This window comes from Monodelphis domestica, chromosome 1 (genome assembly GCF_027887165.1).
Source record: "Monodelphis domestica isolate mMonDom1 chromosome 1, mMonDom1.pri, whole genome shotgun sequence".
In the NCBI taxonomy this organism is placed as follows: Eukaryota; Metazoa; Chordata; class Mammalia; order Didelphimorphia; family Didelphidae; genus Monodelphis; species Monodelphis domestica.
The window spans coordinates 678,304,144-678,323,062 of NC_077227.1; the positions used below are offsets into that span (position 1 = coordinate 678,304,144).

The window sequence follows — 18,919 nt, forward strand, 5'->3', positions numbered from 1 at the left end:
TCTAAGCCACCATCTTGACCGGAAGTCATACATGGTACTTTTTATTGAGATATAATTTCCTTCCTTATTTCTTTTAATTAGATCCTTTTTACTTTTGCTTTGTTTGAGATCCTAATTGCTATTCCTACTTTTTTAAACTTTAGCTGAAGCATAATAGATTGTGTTCCAGTCCTTTACTTTTACTCTGTGTGTATCTCTCAGCTTTAAATGTATAACTTCTAGAAAACATATTGTGGAATTCTTTTTTAGTCCATTCTGCTATCCTCTTCTATTTTATGGGTAAGTTCATTCCAAAATCAATTAATTACAGAGAGGATCAATAAAAAAGATTCAGAACCAATCTCAACCACTTCAAGACTTACATAAGTGCTTTACTTATATGAATATCATTTAATCCTCACCAAAATCCAGGGAAGTGCATCATGTATTTTATTAGCCTCACTTTAATTACATGGTTAGTAAGTGAAGAAGGTGGAATTTGGAGCCAGATCTCCCCTGAATCAACATCTAGTACTCTTTCTACTACATACATATATAAACCTGTACCATAATTATTGTTATAAAATGCAGCTATTTAGTCATCATCACATGACAACCGTGCATCACCTGCCTTATTTTCTCCTCAAGCTTGTGTGTCTCCCTAGACTAAGTCTTGGACTTCTCTCAACATTCTTTCTTTATTACCTTATCCAAAGGTATCAATCCAGCCCTAATCTCTCCTAAACCCCAGTCTGGCTCTGCTGACTGCCTATGGGACATTTTCAGCTGGATGTTCTTATGTACAGTATGGAATCTGTACTGCTTGGCATGCAAGACCTTGGTGCCAGGAAGACCTAAGTTTGATCTCTTCTTTGACACTAGCTTTGTGACTACTGACAAATCACAATGTCTCTAAGGATAAACTAAAGAGTGCTTTGACTGGCTGTTAAGGTCAGACACAATTTGGCTCCCAGGCCTTTCTGGTCTTATTTCTCATTATTTCCCTGTATGTAGATCATATTTCTGGTCTCTAAACCATTTCGATGACTATTTGCTCCCTATTCTTATCCTAGATTATACTACCACTAAACATTCACACACACACACACACACACACACACACAAGTCTCCAAACCTATAGTACATTTCTCCCTCTTCTCTTTCTATTGAACTATTTTTTTCCCATTCTGGACCAAGATCATGAAGCCTTCCTTGACTCACTTAGTTGAAAGTATAGAACAGTGCTGATAAAGATTTTTGAGTTCACACAGCCAAACTACAACTTCAAGCTGCCTGTGAGTCTCCCCATTCCCCATTACCCCAGAGAGTGGAGAGAGTACGTCCTTGCCTTGGGCAGGTAGACAGAAGGGAGAGGCATGCAAAAAACATCCTCAGGTACTGGGAAGAGGGAGAATACAACAGCTCCCCCAACCCCAGCTCTGGCACATGTGCCAACAGAAGCACTCTACAAAATAAAAACTATTCCATATTGCCTAAGTGACCTTGAGTACCTCTAAATTTCCCTTGGCTTCCCCCCCACCCCCAGATCTCTCTATAGCCCTATCACACTCTATCAAGTATTTTTTTTTATATTGATGAACCCATTTTGTTCCCTCCACCCCTACTCTAGTAGAGAGTCAGTTTCTGTAGGGCAGGAATTTTTCTTTCTCAAATCCTCTGCACCTGGTATACTGGTGCCTAATAATTGTTTGCTGATTTGAACTGAACTGAACTTTCTGATGATGAGACTCTATACTTAGGTCAGTTTATCCTTGGATAACACACACACCAGTAGGACAGTACAAAAAGATTTTATAACCTATTAACCCTGCCAGAGCTTACACTTTGCTAGGATAAACTTTGAGACTCAAGAGTGACCTCTTTGCCATGAGAAAACATCAGTACAAGGTTGGGAAGAAAGCATTAACTGTAAAATACAGCATACATATGGAAAACCATTATTATAATTTTAATCCATTCTCCTTGATGTCTGTATATTCTGACACTTCTGAATATCTCTGAATATTCTTTTTAAGTGTCCCTCCTCTTCTGATTGTGTGACCCTGCTGTCACTTGCTTTTGTCCTCTTTCTCTAATAGCTCCTTCTCCATTTTCTTTTCTGATTCCTTTAATGGGTTTTTCAGTATCATCATAGAATCATAGAATTTGGAGATAGAAGTTTCTTAGTCCAATTCTTTCATTTAACAGATGGAGAATTCAGGGTCTAGAGAAGATAAATATCTTGTCTAATGTCATGCAGAACCAGGATTCAAATCCAAGATCTCTGACTCCAAATCTAGTCCTCTTTCCAGCATATTATATTGCCCTTCAAAATAAAAATAGGATTCAAAAGAAAAATTATCGCCTCTGCAGTATTCACAAGTATCACATCAATTTCTTTTATTAAAAGTGTAATTGCTTTGTTCTATTTAATTAAAAATATTCCATATAAGCAATTTTCATTTTACTGTGTATAAAATCAGATGAGAAAGCTTAATCAGATGTGATTAAGATGCTAACACTGGGTAAAGAGCTCAGAGTTTATTATCAGGCCTATTTTGTTGATGGAAGGAAAACAAATCCATTGTTAAGGCTAAATCTCACCCCCAAACTTTATCCTCAACCCCCTTTTTTTGGTCTAGACTTGTGATTTCATTAGGAGGTAACCCCCCCCCCCCCAAACACACACACCCATGAGGAAAATCTCTCTACCAGTGCAGATTGGAAATTCATCTGTGATTTATAGGCTAGGGTGTTAAGAAATTACATGACTTGTCTGGGGTCATACAGCTAGTGAGTGTCAGAGGCTGACTAATAGTCAGGTCTTCCTAACTTTGTACTCTCATTCTTTGCCCCTATTATCATAAAATGTTTCCACTTTTTAACTTAAATCCATTAATAACACATGTAAAGTGGCACAGTGCTTGGCACATAGTAAATGCTTAATAAATGGTTGTTAATGGACTACTACCTTAAGCAACCTAATATAATGCAAGCAATGATGAAGTTCCCATAAAGATGTTGTTTGATTGATAATAATAACAATAGCTAGCATACATACATATATTTATATATGTCACATTATATTATATATTATATATAAACATAGAGAGAGAGTATATTATATTTTGGAAAAATTATTTTTTTCATTTGTAAAAGAGGAATAATAACTTCTGTTCTATTGTGAGGATTCTGTTGTGAGGTAATAGCTATGATAACATTTTATAAACCATAAAGCTCTCTATATAAGTTATTAGACACTATATACCATATTACATTATATGTTCCCAATCCAACCTTGACATGGATGCTAAATTGATATTTCTAAAGCACAAGGGTGACTTTGTTATTCTCTTGCTAAAGAAGATTCAGTGGCTCCGTACTTCCTCAGGGATAAAGTATAGAACTCTGCTGTTAGGCATCTAAAGCCTTTTAAAGGCAGGTTCCAACCCATCAGTCCAAATTGATTTCAAATTACTTCCCACTACACAGTCCGAATTCTGGTCAAACTGGCCTGTGCTGTTCCATGCCTCTCTTGCCATTGAGTTTCCTATCCCTAGAATACTCCCCCCTTCATCTCCTTCACTTGGAGATGCTAGTTCCTTTCACAGTTTCAAAATGTGAACTCAATACATATAAGGCCTTTCTTAATCCTCCAATTGTCAGTGTTGCCTACAAAAATCACTTTTATTGACTGCAAATCATTTTATCTTTCAATGAGCCAGGCAGCTCTCTAAAGCTATAAATCATAGCACAGTTGTCAAACTATTAAAGTAGAGGGAATTTCTCCACTTGGAATTCCCAACAATACTGAGATCACTGGTCTGGATCCCCACTCCCAAAAAAGGTTCCCTATTCTATCCCATCTCTAGGCTCCTAATAATGAAGAAGTGACCTTAAGGACCTAATGCCTTTTCCAGCAGAGGGCAAACTTTATCTGGTCCTGCCTGTCTTTGGAAAGGTGGGAAAGATTGAGAATCAAATCAACAAATATTTATTAAAGTGCCAGGTGCTGGGTTTAAATAGTAGGAATACAAAAAGAAGCAAAAAGAAAGTTAAAGCTTGTTTCCTCAAGGAATTTGCATTATAATGGAGGAAGAAAACATATAAAAGGAAGCCAAAAGGGACCAAGAGTAGGATAAAGAGTGAAAATGGCTGACTAAGCCTTTCTTAAAATGGAGGTTTTAGGAGGAATGGACCAATCTGAGGAAGGGGCTTCAGGGGCGAGATCTTCCAGGATGAGAAAGCTGTTGAGGCATGATGGAGAAAGAAGTCTGGAGAATGAGAAGCAGAGCCCAGAGAGGAAAGATGGAGTAAACATAAGTGTCCTGGGCCCTTCTTTTAAAGAGATTCTAGAAGGAAACACCCAGAAGAAAGAGCCAAAAGTGCAGAAGGATCTTCCTGAGTAAGAAGACAATCAGGAAATAGTGGAAAAAGTCCAGAGAGTCAGGCACTGAGTCGAGAGCAGAATGAAGGAGTGAATCTTAGGAGGGGCCTTATATCAGAGACACAATCAAGGAATGTATGAGTTTGATGGGAGCTCAAAGATATCCAGTTCAACTTGTACCCGAAGAAAACCTTCTCTAGATTATTCTTGACATTGTTCATCTAAATTTTTTTAAACCCTTACCTTTCATCTTAGAATCTATACTAAGTTTCAGTTCCAAGGCAAGAAAACTGTTAAGGGCTGGGTAATGAGGGTTAAGTGACTTACCAGTATCATACAGCAAGGAAGAGTCGGAGGCCAAATTTATACTCAAGACCTCCCAACTCTGGCCCTGGCTTTTTATCCACTGAGCCACTTAGGTACTACCATTCATCTAATTTTAGTTTGAAGACACCCAAAGAGAAGTGTGATTGAAAGAAATGGGCACAGACAGAAGAAATGACATGCAAAGCAAGAAGAGCTCAAGAACACATGGAATCAGACCCAGACTCATGGGGGAGGAGAGAGAGAGAAAGAGAATTCTATGGAAGCTTGAGGAAGGAGACAGTTGGACTCAAGCTCACTTCTTCACTTCTTCTGGTTGGGAGTGGTCTGAAGACACACCACTTCATCTTCTCTCTACATCATCTTCTTTCTACATCAAACTTGAGCTGAAGAAAAAAGAAAGTCTTGCTCAGAAAAGACCTCAGCAGGGTTACTGCTGTTTTCCCTTAGGGGAAGAAATTTTATTCCTTTTTGTAGAGACTTACACCAAAGTCTTCAACAAGTGATATAACTAGAATTAGGGAAAAACTCTGTTCTGTCTCTCCCAGTTTCCCCCTTATTTCTTTCCCCAAGAAAATAGATCTTTTTAAAGCTAAAGAAACTGTTCTGTAGGTTGTTGTAATTAGAAGGAGGAACTGACTCACCATCTGTGAGGCAAACTTCATTAGGTTGCTTAGTGAGGAGAAAAGGAAGTGAAGGAGGTGGACTGAAATCAGCTTCCTTCCTTCACACTACTTCCTGGTGTAACATCTTTTGATTTCCCTTATTATCTCTCACTAATTTCCCTCTCTAATACAGAAGGAACCCATTACATCTTCAGGGATCCCAATCTACTTTTTGACATATTAAGCCTCACTTGCACCTACTCTCCTGGTTCTGTCCTCTGTGACTAAAAAGAACGTCTGATCCCTTTTTCCACATGAAAATCCTTCAGATATTTGAAGACAGGTATAATTTCTCCCCTGAGGAAATTTTTACCCCCATTTTTAGGCTAAGCATCCTTCCACCAGTTTTCATCTAGTATGTTCACTGGGCTTTTTACTATCCTATTTGCTCCCTCTAGACTTCCTCTAATTTTTTAATGTCCTTCCTAAAAAGTATTCTAGATATGGTCTGACCAGGTCCAAGTACAGGATTACTAATACATTCTTTTCAGTAGTTTTTTAGTCATTTCTGACTCTTCATGATTCCATTTGGAGTTTTTGTGGCAGAGATAATGGAGTGGTTTGCCATTCCTTCTCCAGCTCATTTTACAGATGAGGAAATTGAGGCAAACAGGATAAGTGACTTGCCTAGATTCACATGGCTACTAAGTATCTGAGGCCAGATTTGAATTTAGGAAGATGAGTCTTCCTGATTCCAAACCCAGTGCTCTAAACACTGTGGCACCTAGCTGCCCAAGCCCATTTCTAGTCTGGGATAAGTATACTTCTTTTAATTCAACCTAAAATTAGCATTTGTTGAATTTATAGTTTACAAAATCCCCAAGATTGCTTTCAAATGCATTGTTGCCTACTCTCCCCATCTTTTACTTTTGGAGTTGATATTTTAAAACCTAGCATAAGATTTTACACACTCCCTGTTAGATTTTGCCCTATTACATTCAGCTTTTTTGTTCCAAGTACATTTGTTCCAAGTACATTTACTGTATCTCTGTTAAAGCTTATCATATTTGATTTGGCCAAATGTTCTAGCCTGTAAAGATATTTTTGGATACTGTCAACTAGTGTGTTAGCCAACCCTCTTAGCTTTGTGTCATCTGTAAATTGAAGAAGTTTGCTATTTATATGCTCATCCAAGTAATTGATAAAAATGCTGATCATTGAGCCAAGCACAGATCTCTGGGGCATTCCATTAGAGAAATCTTTCCAAGTTAATATCTAAGCATTAATGGCTACTGTAGGCCCAGCCATCCAACTTGCTCTGAATCTACCTAACTGCATTATTTTCTGACCACATCTATCTTTTTCACAAGAAGAGCAGTGTTAAATTTTTACAATAAACTAAGTAATGTGTATCCACAGCATTACTGTGATCTACTAGTCCTAATAATTTTGTCAAAAATTGGGAATGATGTCAGGTTTTTACAACCAAAATCACTATTCCCCACCGCCCCCCCCCCCCAGATGCTTATTAACTTGCTTTTAATAATACACTCTAGAATTTTTCCAGGAATGAAAGTCAAGTTACCTGGGCTAGCGTTTGCAGATTTCATTCTCCTCTCTTCGCTTTTTTGAAAATTAAAATGTTTACCTTTCTCTAGTTTCGCCACAGGGCTGTTGCTCTCCACAGTCTTTCAATGACCAAAGAGAGTGGCTCAGGAATTCACAAGGCAGTTTTTTCAGTATCTGGGCATATCTGAGATGATAAACTCTGGTCTTTGCATTTGCAAAAGGGTTATAAGATCAGGTCAATGACCTTTTTAAGTCACTGCAACATCTAGGTGAGTGGGGAATGTTTTAGGGAAAGTAAAAGAGCCATCCTCACTTCTATTACCAACTTACCTTGATGGCTGCTTAGACTGCCTAGTTCTTATGGCACTATAAGGGGAAAAAATAATAAAATTCTTTTATGTGATTCTCTAGTTTGGATACCATTTTGTGGTATAGCAGTTATTCTCATATCTGTGAGTTTCTCCATAATATTTGGGTTTAGGCCCTTGGATCCATTCCACATATAAGACTAAAATAGAATAGAAGAGGTAGAAAAATAGTTTGAAAACCTAGGTTATAGTCTTAATTCTCCTCCTCACCAACTATGCAACTTTGGCAAGCAGTTGGGCCTCATTTTCTTTATTTGTAAAAAGGGGAGAGGGAAGAATTGCTAAACACATTGTGATATATGATTGTGATGGAAAACTCCTGTGCTGTAAGAAATGATGAGCAAGTTGATTTTAGATAAACATGGAAAGACTTGCATGAAATAATGAGTGAAATGAGCAGAACTTAGGGAATTTGTATACAATAACGGTAATATTGTTTAAAGAATAACTGTGAATGACTAACCTATTCTGAGTTATATAAATATTCACATCATCTACAAAGGACCTATAAAAGAAGATACTATCCACTTCCAGAGAAAGAACTGATCAATTGAAGCCTGCCTCATGGTTTTACATATGTATGTACATCTATGTCAAATGGTGGCTTTCTCTAGTGCAAGGTGGGGAGAAAGATAGTTCAGAACTTCAAATATGACCAAAAAAATTAATAAATGTTAAAAAAATTTTAAATCATAAAAATGAGTGGAAGGAAGTGAAAGAGAGAATCCCCAAGGGTCCTTTTGACTGTGACATACTATTATTTCATTCTCTTCCATTCCTTTTATTAAGCATCTATTGTATGCATCCTAATTAGGCATTCTAAAAGGTCTGGGTTGGCTTCTTATGAGCAATCACAATGACAATTTCCTGGAATGAACAGTTGGACATTTCACATAAAGTAGGGTGAGTTTGGTAGCACTAGACGGCATGGTACTTAGCCTTAAGTTCAGCCTGTGCCATTAACTTATTGCATGATGCAGGGCATCACATTCTCCAATTCTCCTCTCTAGGCCTTGGTTTTTCCTTCTATATGATAAAGGGATTAGATTAGAATGGCCTTCAGAAGACCTTTTGGTTCTAATGTTTGTGATTTTAAAATGTAATTCAATTCCAAAAAAATATTTATTTAGCGGCAACTATGTGTAAGGATCTATGCTAGGCAGCATGAGAGTCACAGAGTTAACTCCCAAAATCACAGCCTTCACAATCTTCTGGTACAACTTTCTCATTCAACAGAGGAAGAACCTCTGAAAGGGAAAGCCTTTTCTCCTCTTGGGACCTGTTTCTTTCTCTGTAAAGATGAAGATGTTGAACTAGTTGATCTCCAAGGTCCTCTCTAATTCTTGAATTAAATGGGGTAGTAAATTTTATGACCAACAACTCAATGGGACAAAGGAGGGCTCTCATGCATCAGGGAGGACTGAGATGTAATATGGTGTGAGATGGAGATATAAGAAAATACTATAACATATGACAACTGTAACAGTTAAAATTTAGGGGAGACTGAGGCAGGTAGAAATTAGTTTCTCTCTGCAAGGAGCATTATATTTTTTAGAGGTTTATTAAGGATTAAGGATTAAAGAAAATACAGGATAAGGAAAACGTGCCTAGGCCAGAGGCCTAGACAAGACCTCACCTACATTATGGAAAGAGCTACGTCTGCTCCAAAATGGAAGTCCAAAAAAGAGACCCAAAAACCTTTGCCACCAGCTTAAATCCTTCCTCGATCTCAGCCTACCTCAGAATTCCCATGAGATTACAAAGCATTTTGGGGAAGTAGAGCAAGGGCTTGTGGGGATTGAAGTCCAGAGTTCAAATCTCAATTTTACATTCCCCCGTTTGATCCTCTGGGAAGAAGTCCTTCCCCAAAGGATCATAAAAACATAATCAATTTAAAGATTACAGTAATTTGAGGATAAGAGAAAAAAAAGAACAAACCCAATAATTATTGGACTCATTGACAGAAAGCCAGTTAGGGGGCAGTCCCCTTTGGCATAAAAGTATACATACAAATAAATGTTCAATCAACCACACCCAAAGTTCATTTTTGTGCAACTTGTGCTCTGGAGGCGTCTTCATGGTGGCTTCTCCAACAGTTCAGTTCTGGATTCAGAGAGGTAGCATCTTCTTTACCTAAAATTCTTCTCAAAAGGAATTTAAACTTTGCAATTTAAATAATGATATTTTTACATTCCCCCCATTAAGAGTGTGATTGACAAAACAGGATCACTTAGGGATGCATGGCTGAGGGATGAGGTATATGAATCAATTGGCAAGAGATATTAAAAAGATATCAGAAAAATCCAAAAAAAAGAAAAAATTTCTGGATGAAAATATAGACTATCAAAGTCTTATGTGTAAAAATTCCAAGTAAAAGAAAAATAAATCTATAACAGGTCCTTTAATCAGGGCCCAATTAAAATGATCTAAGCAATGATGCATTTACCCAGTCAGTAGCCAGGACTACAGAAAGGCACCAAACTATGGAAGGCAGAAAAGGGGCCAGATTACAGAAGCCAAGTAGGAGCCAAGTTTTGGGGATACTGGTCTGTGAGTATCTTCAGAGTGAGTGTGGACACAAGGAAAGCCTATGTCTAGCAATGATAAATACAGTAACCTCGAGTCTTCACACTAGGTTCAAGACCTTTGTATTGGCCTAGAAGTGCATCAATCCATCCTGGATTGGCTTTTCTTTGGCTCTGTGAAATGGCTATTTTGTGTATATCTTGTCCTGGAACCAGACAGAATCATTAAGCAAAGTCCCATAATTTTTTAAATAATTAGTGGCATCATTTTTATAGTCACAGGCCTTTTGGGCATGCTCTGACAAATGTATTTCAAACTTGTAGTACTGAAAAATCAAAACCTTAATGCTGGTGACATGTGCTTTAAATATAAAAAGGAGAAAAAAAAACTGAAATAGTATATTACACATGCAAGAAAATATAATAATAAAAAAGCTTTAAAAAAAATTTAAAAATATAGCTTATAATCATTGACACACTGTGTCAGCTAAGAAAATAAAGATTATGAGACTTTCTCACCAAAAATGAGATCCATTTCCTCTTATTATCTGGCCATGATCACTGTGAGTAGAAGGCAAATGAATTGATCACTAGTACAAATATGTAGGTATCAAAATCCCCAAAATTCTCAATAGCCCAATTAATTACAATAGCAAACAAACACACTATCATATTTCACATAAGTTGTATGACATTTAAAAGCCTATGAATTGATGGATATTTGTCACAATTTTTTACAATCATAGCAAATCTTTCAACTTTGGTATTTAAACATATTTTTAAACAAAGTAAAACTCATCTTGGGTTAAGAACATAATCAAGAAATCTATATATCATTCTGGTGCAAGTAAAATAGTGAGCTGAAGAGTATAAATAAAGGGATGCTCCTTTTTTTGGAGGCTTATAGGGATACAAATGCCCTGAGATTAACTGCCCAACTTCCATTCACATATTTAGAAATGCGGGAAGGTTGGGGGTTATAAAATGTATTTCACTTCAGCTACTAGAATGGGCCTTACCTTGTGGTAGGGGCAGGCAAAAATAACCAGAGATTGTTAAAAAAAAAAAAGAATTCCAAAAATCATATTTAAAAAACCCTTAAAATCATTTGAGATATTTAGCACATTAAATTTTCCAAAAGTGTTTATACAATTATAACCAGTCCTGAAGTCCATTCATCCTCTATGTGAGAATTTACAAAGTCAAAATAGAAAGGCTGTTTTTTTTTAATATGGGCTTAATTGCAATAATATTTGTTCAATAGTTATAGGGGAAAAGCAACAGAGTTTTAAAACTCAGTACATTCAAAAGAAATTCAATAAACCTTCAGTGTAACAGAATAATATCGAATCCAGTAACATATGAACTTAAAATCACAGTTATATCTTAAACAGAACAATCAGGAAATGCAATAGAAATACAGAGATTTTTTTATAAACCATTGGAGTCTGAAATGCCTTAGAATATAGCCTTTAGTCTCTTCAAAGTTCCTTAGGTGTGTGTTTATCCATTTAAATGTCTATTGTCTGAAGGCAGAGTGGTAAGGGCTAGGCAATGGAGTTTAAGTGATCTGCTCAGGGCCCCACAGCTGGGAAGTATCTGAGGCCAGAGTTTAACCCAGGACCACATGTCTGTAGGCCTGGCTATCAGTTTGCTGAACCACCCATTTGCCTGCCCAAAGTTGAATCTTTGGGCTGAATCTTTCCTCTGGCACACAGGTGAAATCAATGAAATTACCAGAACAGTCAAAAGGTATCCTTTTAAACAGCCCATTGCTATTAAGGTTCCTGCTTGAAAAGTCCCTTTCTTCTCCTCTCCCTTTTCTCTCTCTCCCCTGCTACCATCTGCCCACATGGCCAATAGTTACCAGCTGGTAGAAATGAGTCCTGAGCGGTCTGCTCCAAGGATCTGGGTAATGAGCCAGCTGGGGTCACTCTCGTGGGTCTGGGGCACAGAAACAGACAGGCAGGGCTGGGAGATCGGGCACCAGGTGATTGCAATCTTGGTTGAATCAGGTCTGGATCGGGGGCTGAACGCCCACAGGCAAAAGCGGCTGAGCCGGGTGGGGTGGGTGGCAAACGCAACAGGTCTGGATCGAGCAGCAGCTTTGCGAGGGTAAAAAAATCACCTTGTCCAGAGAGATGTGGCTCAAAAAAAAATTTCTAGGTACTAGATATTAAAGATTAAATCAGAAGATTGAGAGATAGATCCTGAGACAACTTTCTGGAATAGCTGGCTTTACATACTGCTTGTTTTGATGATCTCTGATAATGAAAGATGGCAGGTGGGGTATAGGGAAAAGAAAATTGGATTTGCAGGCAGGAAAACTGGGTTTAACTCCTGCCTATGATGCTTATTAACTATGTGAACATGTGTACTCAGCCTCTCAACTTGTTTTGTCTTCTCTACTATCCACCTTATGGGGATATGGTAAGGAAAGTCTTGTTAAGGTTTTTAAATTGTTATATGAATGTGAGCAATTATTAAGTCCTTTCTTCTATCTGGGTTTTTCATTGTCCTCATCTGTAAAATGCCTGGATCTCTATCTAAAGTTCTTTGCATTTTTAATACTGTTAAGAGACTCAAGGGGCACCTAGCAACTCAGTGGATAAAATACCAGCACTGGAATTGGAAGGACTGGGTTCAAATCTAACCACAGATATTTTCTAGCTGTGTGACTCTAGGAAGGTCATTTAACACTATTTGCTTAGCCCTTGCCCTTCTGTCTGAGAGTTATTACTAACACAGAAAATAAGGGCTCAAAAAAGAAAAAAAAATTAATGGTCTATTCTGAATTGTATAGTACCTAGCAATTAGAAAGACAGTGTACAAATTAACATTATAAATAAATAAATAAAATACTTTTTAAAAATCAAAATGCTAAGCAGCATAAATGTTACTTTGCATGAAAACCTTCTGGTTTTTGCCCAATTAGGAACCTTTAATGTTCTGGATTACATCTTTCTCCTTATGTTCCTAGGACATTTTGTTTTTCTGATCTTCAATGTTAAGATAAAAATATGCTACTATACGAGGAATTAAAGCAGAAATGCAGGTCAATGTAAGCACACAGGGTGCAGAACTCACAACTTTGCAAAGAAATAAAAGAGTCACAATTTACACACTCTCACTATATCTTTGGCATATATCATGCCATTGGCATGCTATGGCTTCAGAGGGGATTCTTAACATCAGCTGGAGAATGTATTGTCAATGCAAACCTTATTACTGGACTTCTTTCTGCCATCCAGCTCCCCGAAGCTCCAGCTGTCATTCACTGCTCTGCACATACTGGTGGCACTGACCATGTCTCCAGGGGAAATAACCAAGCAGATATCACAGTCAAACTAGCAGTCTTAGAAGGACCCAAATTAATTAAGCCACTAACAATTATTGATAATTTGGATCTATCCCTTTCTTACAATGACAAGGAAGTGGAAAAATGGAAGCAAAAATTTAAAGCAGAACAGATTAATGGAGTATGGTTATCATCAGATGGCAAACCCTTGCTCTCAAGAGCTTTCTATTACCAGGTTTGTCACTTCATTCATAAACATGGCCACTTTGACACCCAGGGCATTGTAGACTCTTTTAAAAGAGTATGGATAGCACCTGGAATAACTACAATTGCCTCCAATGTATGTATAGCTTGTCCTACCTGCAAGGCCTTTAATCAACACACCTTTCAAGAAAAAGCCATTGGTGGGCATCCTCTCGCTTACACATCATTTGAGCACCTACTTTATCTCTATTGACTTTATCTCTGTGCCAAAAGCTGGACAGTATAAATTTTGTCTGGTCATAGTTGATCAACTGACCAGGTGGCCTGAAATGCTCCTACTGCTCATGCCACAATGGCTTTTGTTGCCAAAGTCCTTTTGAAAGAAATTATTCCTCATTTTTGACCTGCCAGCACATATTCAGATAAAGGAACTCATTTTACTTATTCATTCTTATCTCAAAATTATTCATTTTTGAAAATAACTCCTAAATTTCATACACCATATCATCCCCAGATATTGAACAAATGAATAAAGAACTTAAAACAATGATTGGCAAATTGGGCATGGAGTCTCATTTAAAATGGCCTGAAATTCTATCTCTGGACCTATTTTATCTCAGAAGCAGACCCAGAGGTGATTTACACATCTTACCATTTGAGATGTTATTTGGACATCCACCTATTCAGGCACAACCATTTACCCCTGCCTATTCCTCATTATTAGGAGGGGATATGACATGTTAGGGGGGAAAAGGGGTTTATTTTATAAAATGATTAGACTGGATTATATTTAAATATAGGGTCACTAGGAATTTAATTTGTTCCAAAGAGATTTATTTACAATTTATTTGCAAATTATAGAAAAAATTAAGTTGGAAATCAGAGAGAGGATAGGGTAAGATATCTAGCCTAAGTACTAAGTAATTTACTCCAGGCCCCTGGCTCAACCCAGGAAGGAAGAGATAGTCCTTAGGACCTTAGCAAAGCCAAGGACCTGGGGAAGTCTCTCTCAAGAGGTAGGTCTCTCCTGAGGCTAGTTTTTTCAGTAAATCCAGGAAAGGAGTCAGCCTTTTCAATCACCACATGCCAGTCCAAAGGAAGAGATTTAAGAACAGCCTCACCAGGAATAGAGTCTCAGGTCCAGTGAGCAAATTCTTCTTCAGCTGAAGATCTCAGACAATTCTCCCATGAATCTCAGACGATTCTCTCTCCACAGGAAGTTGTAACTCCCTTTTAAAGACACTTTCTTTTGCATCACTTTCTGTGCCTTCCCCTAATTTTATGTCTACCAACCACAGTTGAAGCTTTGCTTTAGGATTTCCTGGGGGGCAGTCAATTTAATTCTGATTCGTCACCCAGTACTGCACATATGCAATGTCCCCCACTCAAGTGTGAATAGGGTGTTTACACCTTTGGTGATTAAATCTAAAAATGCGCAGATCTCCCCACAACTTTAAGGAGTGTGTTTACACTTTTGGTGATTAAATCTAAAAATGGGCAGGGGAGTTAATTTAATCTTCACAACCATTGCTACATATATCAGACAACTATAAACAAAACTGCAGGAACTCCACAACTCTTGAGCTGCTGTTCAAGCAGGCCCCATAGATTTCTCATTCCATGATTTAAACCCAGGTGATAGTGTGTACATAAATGTAAATGTACTGGATCGACTGAACCTGCTTATGACGGACCATTCCAGGTCCAACTATACCAACAGCCATAAAAATTGGAGAGAGGGACTCATGGATTCATTGTAGAAATGTAAAACAAGTACCTTCTGTTGATGATGAATAATTGCTTGCACTGGTTGTATTCGTCTATTGATTGTGATTAGACATCTTTATTGCTGGATTTGTACTATTTTGTTGTACTTTATTTGGTTGATCCTTGTATTTGCACAAATTGCCTATAGGGCAACACATATACTACCTCAAAGAAGGAAATATGTATTAGTGACCTATATTAACCTGAAGTGCCTTTTGTAACATTTTATGCCTTTTCTAATTTTTTTTGTATTTTCTTGACTGTATTATTGCTTTATCTACTTCATTTACACTCACATTGTTTTATCTCCCTCATTTACACTCATATTGTTTTATCTACCTCATTTGCACTCATACTGTGGATCATGGTAAGTCTAAGAGGAAATGAATCTTATTTTTTTTTTAAACTAGCCTCTATACTTTACCTCTGTAATTGTGAAATATATACAATTTTAATGTTTTGTTTTCTTTCTACATGTGTCACACAGTATTTGATTTTTTCTTCTTTTCTCATTTTTTGCCTTTGAAACACATGTTACTAATGTTGAAAAGATTTTTTTACAACTATTTTTGCATTAGAATAAGCTAAGATGTCTGTTTACCTAGCATATAAAAGCATAACCCAAAAGGCTTTGGACTATGGCAACCTGCCACTAGTTATTTAACTATTATGAGACTTTTTGTTGATGACTATGTCTAATCCAAGGACAAACAGACCATAGAACTTGACCTGCAAAGTGCCAAATGAGCACAAAAAGGTAAAAGAAACCAAGCTAATCCTAAGGGGATTGATGACATTATGCACAGAAAGTACAATGACTTGATCATGTGTGAGATTCAAGGTTGTGGTTGTTTAACATGTGTTAAATGCAGAAATTCCTTGTACCACACTCTATATCAAGCATATAACATTGATTGTTCTGGCTCCATAATCTAAAAAAAAGCAAAGAAAAGGGTTGAACCGGGGAATTCTATTTCCCACATGTCGAGATCTAGTTTCTTTTTCTATTTTCTCTCATGATGTGGCAACTTACTGTAGTCCAGACTACTAAATTGGGTTAGTGAATGATTGTTGTTGCACATTTATGAGACATGGATCTCTGCAAGAACCTGTTGTGAGTTGTGAAATTTTTTCCCCTTCTTCCCGGAATTTTTAAAAGTTTTCTTCTTATATTTTATATTTCACTCAGAGGCTATTTTAAATTTTTTTTTTGAATTCTTTGATATTTCTGATAACTGATTCATATACCTTATGACTCAACCATGTATCCCTGGGTAATTTCTACATGTATCCATGTATCCTCCCCGGGGGGGTAATGTATAATTTTTTTTCCCTTGGGGTGGGGGGGACTATATTATTGTTGTAAACTTTGACTTGAATTTGAACCTAATTTAGAACAAGAGACTACCTCCCAGAATCTAGAAGGTGCTGTGAAAATGTCTGCAGAGATCACACACTATACCAGAAGATCCAGATTGAACTTTGAGATATGGCAAATTTGAAATTTGGGGGGATTGAAATGCTTTTATTTTGAATGTACACTCTTATGTCAAAGGGGACTGCCCCCAATTGTTTTTTTTTGTCAATGCACCTATTTTTGGTTTTGTTCCTTTTCTCTTTTATTTTCCTCATCCTCAAATTATTGTAATTTCCCTTTAAAAACTGTAATATTTGTATATACCTCTAGTTCAAGTTTAAGTTTGTTATGTTTTAATGATCCATTGGGGAGACTGGCCTCCCAAAGGATCACGGAGGGCATGTATTATTTAGAATGTGTACCCCGAACTACATCTCCCATAATTCCCTTTTCCCTTTCCTGTTATGCATCATTTTACGTTGATTGAGGTTTTAGTTTCAGTTTTGACCACACTGGTGCTCTCTCTGGCTGGACTAGTGTGGAGGAAGGGAGTAGCTGGCTTGGTTTCTCTGGCTTTTACTTTCCCTTTGATCTATATTGATTTTAATAAATAGTATTAAATATAATGCTTGGAGTATTGAATATCAATTTTAATTTTTATAGTAGATAGATTTTTGGACTCTATTGGCTATTCAGAATATTCTTATTCCACTATGTTTCTCCCATTTTCCACCACTAGTAATAATAATCATCTTTCTATAAGTGCAACCTAACTCCCACCCGAGCTGAATAGGGACAAGGAAGCAACTGAATTGGGGTGTGGATAGGTGGAAAACACAGATGTAACCTTATGTGACTACATGAGGAGTGGAGTTAGTGAGAACTTTGGAGAAGATAAACATTCACCCTGCTTGCCTTGTGGTTCCTAGTTCTTTTGAAGCCTGAAAAGATACGTAGAGAGAGACAGACATAGAGGTGAAGCTGGCTTCTCAACCTGTCCATGATCTCTAGCTTGCTTCCTTTAAGACTTTCCTTAGGAATTTCCCAAGGAGAATCCCAAGGATTCTCATTCTTGACTCGGAACAAGATCTCATCTTGCTCCTGTCGAAAAAAGTTCATTCACTTTCATGTATTTTCTACTACATTCTAATATGCAGAACTTGTCCCATTTGTTTTTTTTTTATCTGCTTAGATAAATGGATTTATTCAGTATTCACTTGTATTTTGTTCTTTTGTATAAATAGCATTTGGTGGGAATAAGCCAAGCGAGCAGGTATAACTTGAATTATCTTTTCTTTTTAATGGATAAGAAACCATGGAAACAAGTAGCTCTTTTTTTTCTCTAAAAAAAAAAAAAACATGCCACTAGACCAGCAATATAATGGGAGGGCGTTATGGCAGATAGATATTATTTTAATCTAATAACCCTCTTCTCTCAAAGGATGATAAAGCAGTCAGCTTCACAGTCCCTTCTGCTTCCTTCCAAGAAGTAATTCTAGTCTACCCTGGGGAGGGGCAGGCAGGTTTCCAGAGATATTTATCAATACCTCTCTGAGAGCAATTTAGACATTCCTTATAGACATACTCATCATCCATGGGCAACACAGACCTTATAGTTATAAGGACCTCTATATATGTTGATTAGATCCTCACAATATCCTTGGGAAGTAGATAACAAAAACATAAATCCACATTTTACAGATGTGAAAACTGAAGTTTTTGATGGAGAAATTATTTGGTCAAGATTACCCAGCTATTATATTGTGAAGCAAAAGACAGAACCCAGCTCACACTAAGGTGCTACTGATGATGCTTTAGATTTACCAGTGGTATTTGCATTTTTTACACTCATTAAAAAACAAAACAAAACAAAAAACAACCAAACATAAACCCTTCTCTTCCTTCTTAGCATAAATACTATGTATTAGTTCTAAGCCAGAAGAGTGGTAAAGGCTATGCAATGGGGATTAAGTGACTTTCCCAGAGTCACACAGCTAGGAAGTATCCGAGGTCAATTTTGAACCCAGGACCTCTTGTTTCCTAGCTTTCTATCCTCCTCCTGGATTTCTATACACTGAGCCACCTAGCTGCCCCCTTTACACTTTTTTCATAAGGGTCTACTACCATGGTTAAAAGATCTACTCTTCAAAGTCTGGATACATCCTAGTTTAAAAAAATACATTGTTATTATAAGTTGTGGCTTGGAGAGAAGTTGATCCAATAATAGTATTCCTCTATTATTAAAATCTTTCCAGATATTTCTGAAACATCCTGTTTGGCATTTTTTATTTCTTCTAGTACACAGAATCATTTTTGTTGAAGAAGACAATACACAGACCCTCAAAGATCACCTAGTCTAATTCTTTCCTTTTGCACATCAGGAAACCAAGACGAAGAGAGAGGAAAGGAATTTGCTCAAGGTAACACAGTGGATAAGTGTGGAGATGGAACACATCTATGCCTTTCTTTTCCTAGGCCAGTTTTCCTCACCATTCTAAGCTGACTCTTACCTCTTTTTATGCAAATTAAAAAAATT

General features: G+C 37.2%; 1 long non-coding RNA gene across 1 annotated transcript; it reads right to left on the bottom strand.

Moving 5' to 3' along the window:
• Positions 1–1,925: 1,925 nt before the first annotated feature.
• On the bottom strand, positions 1,926–5,422 carry LOC130453935 (uncharacterized). Its single transcript, XR_008911611.1, has 2 exons — positions 5,335–5,422; positions 1,926–2,305 (listed from the first exon to the last, which is right to left on the bottom strand). It is a non-coding gene; the product is annotated as an uncharacterized LOC130453935 (long non-coding RNA).
• Positions 5,423–18,919: the final 13,497 nt, after the last annotated feature.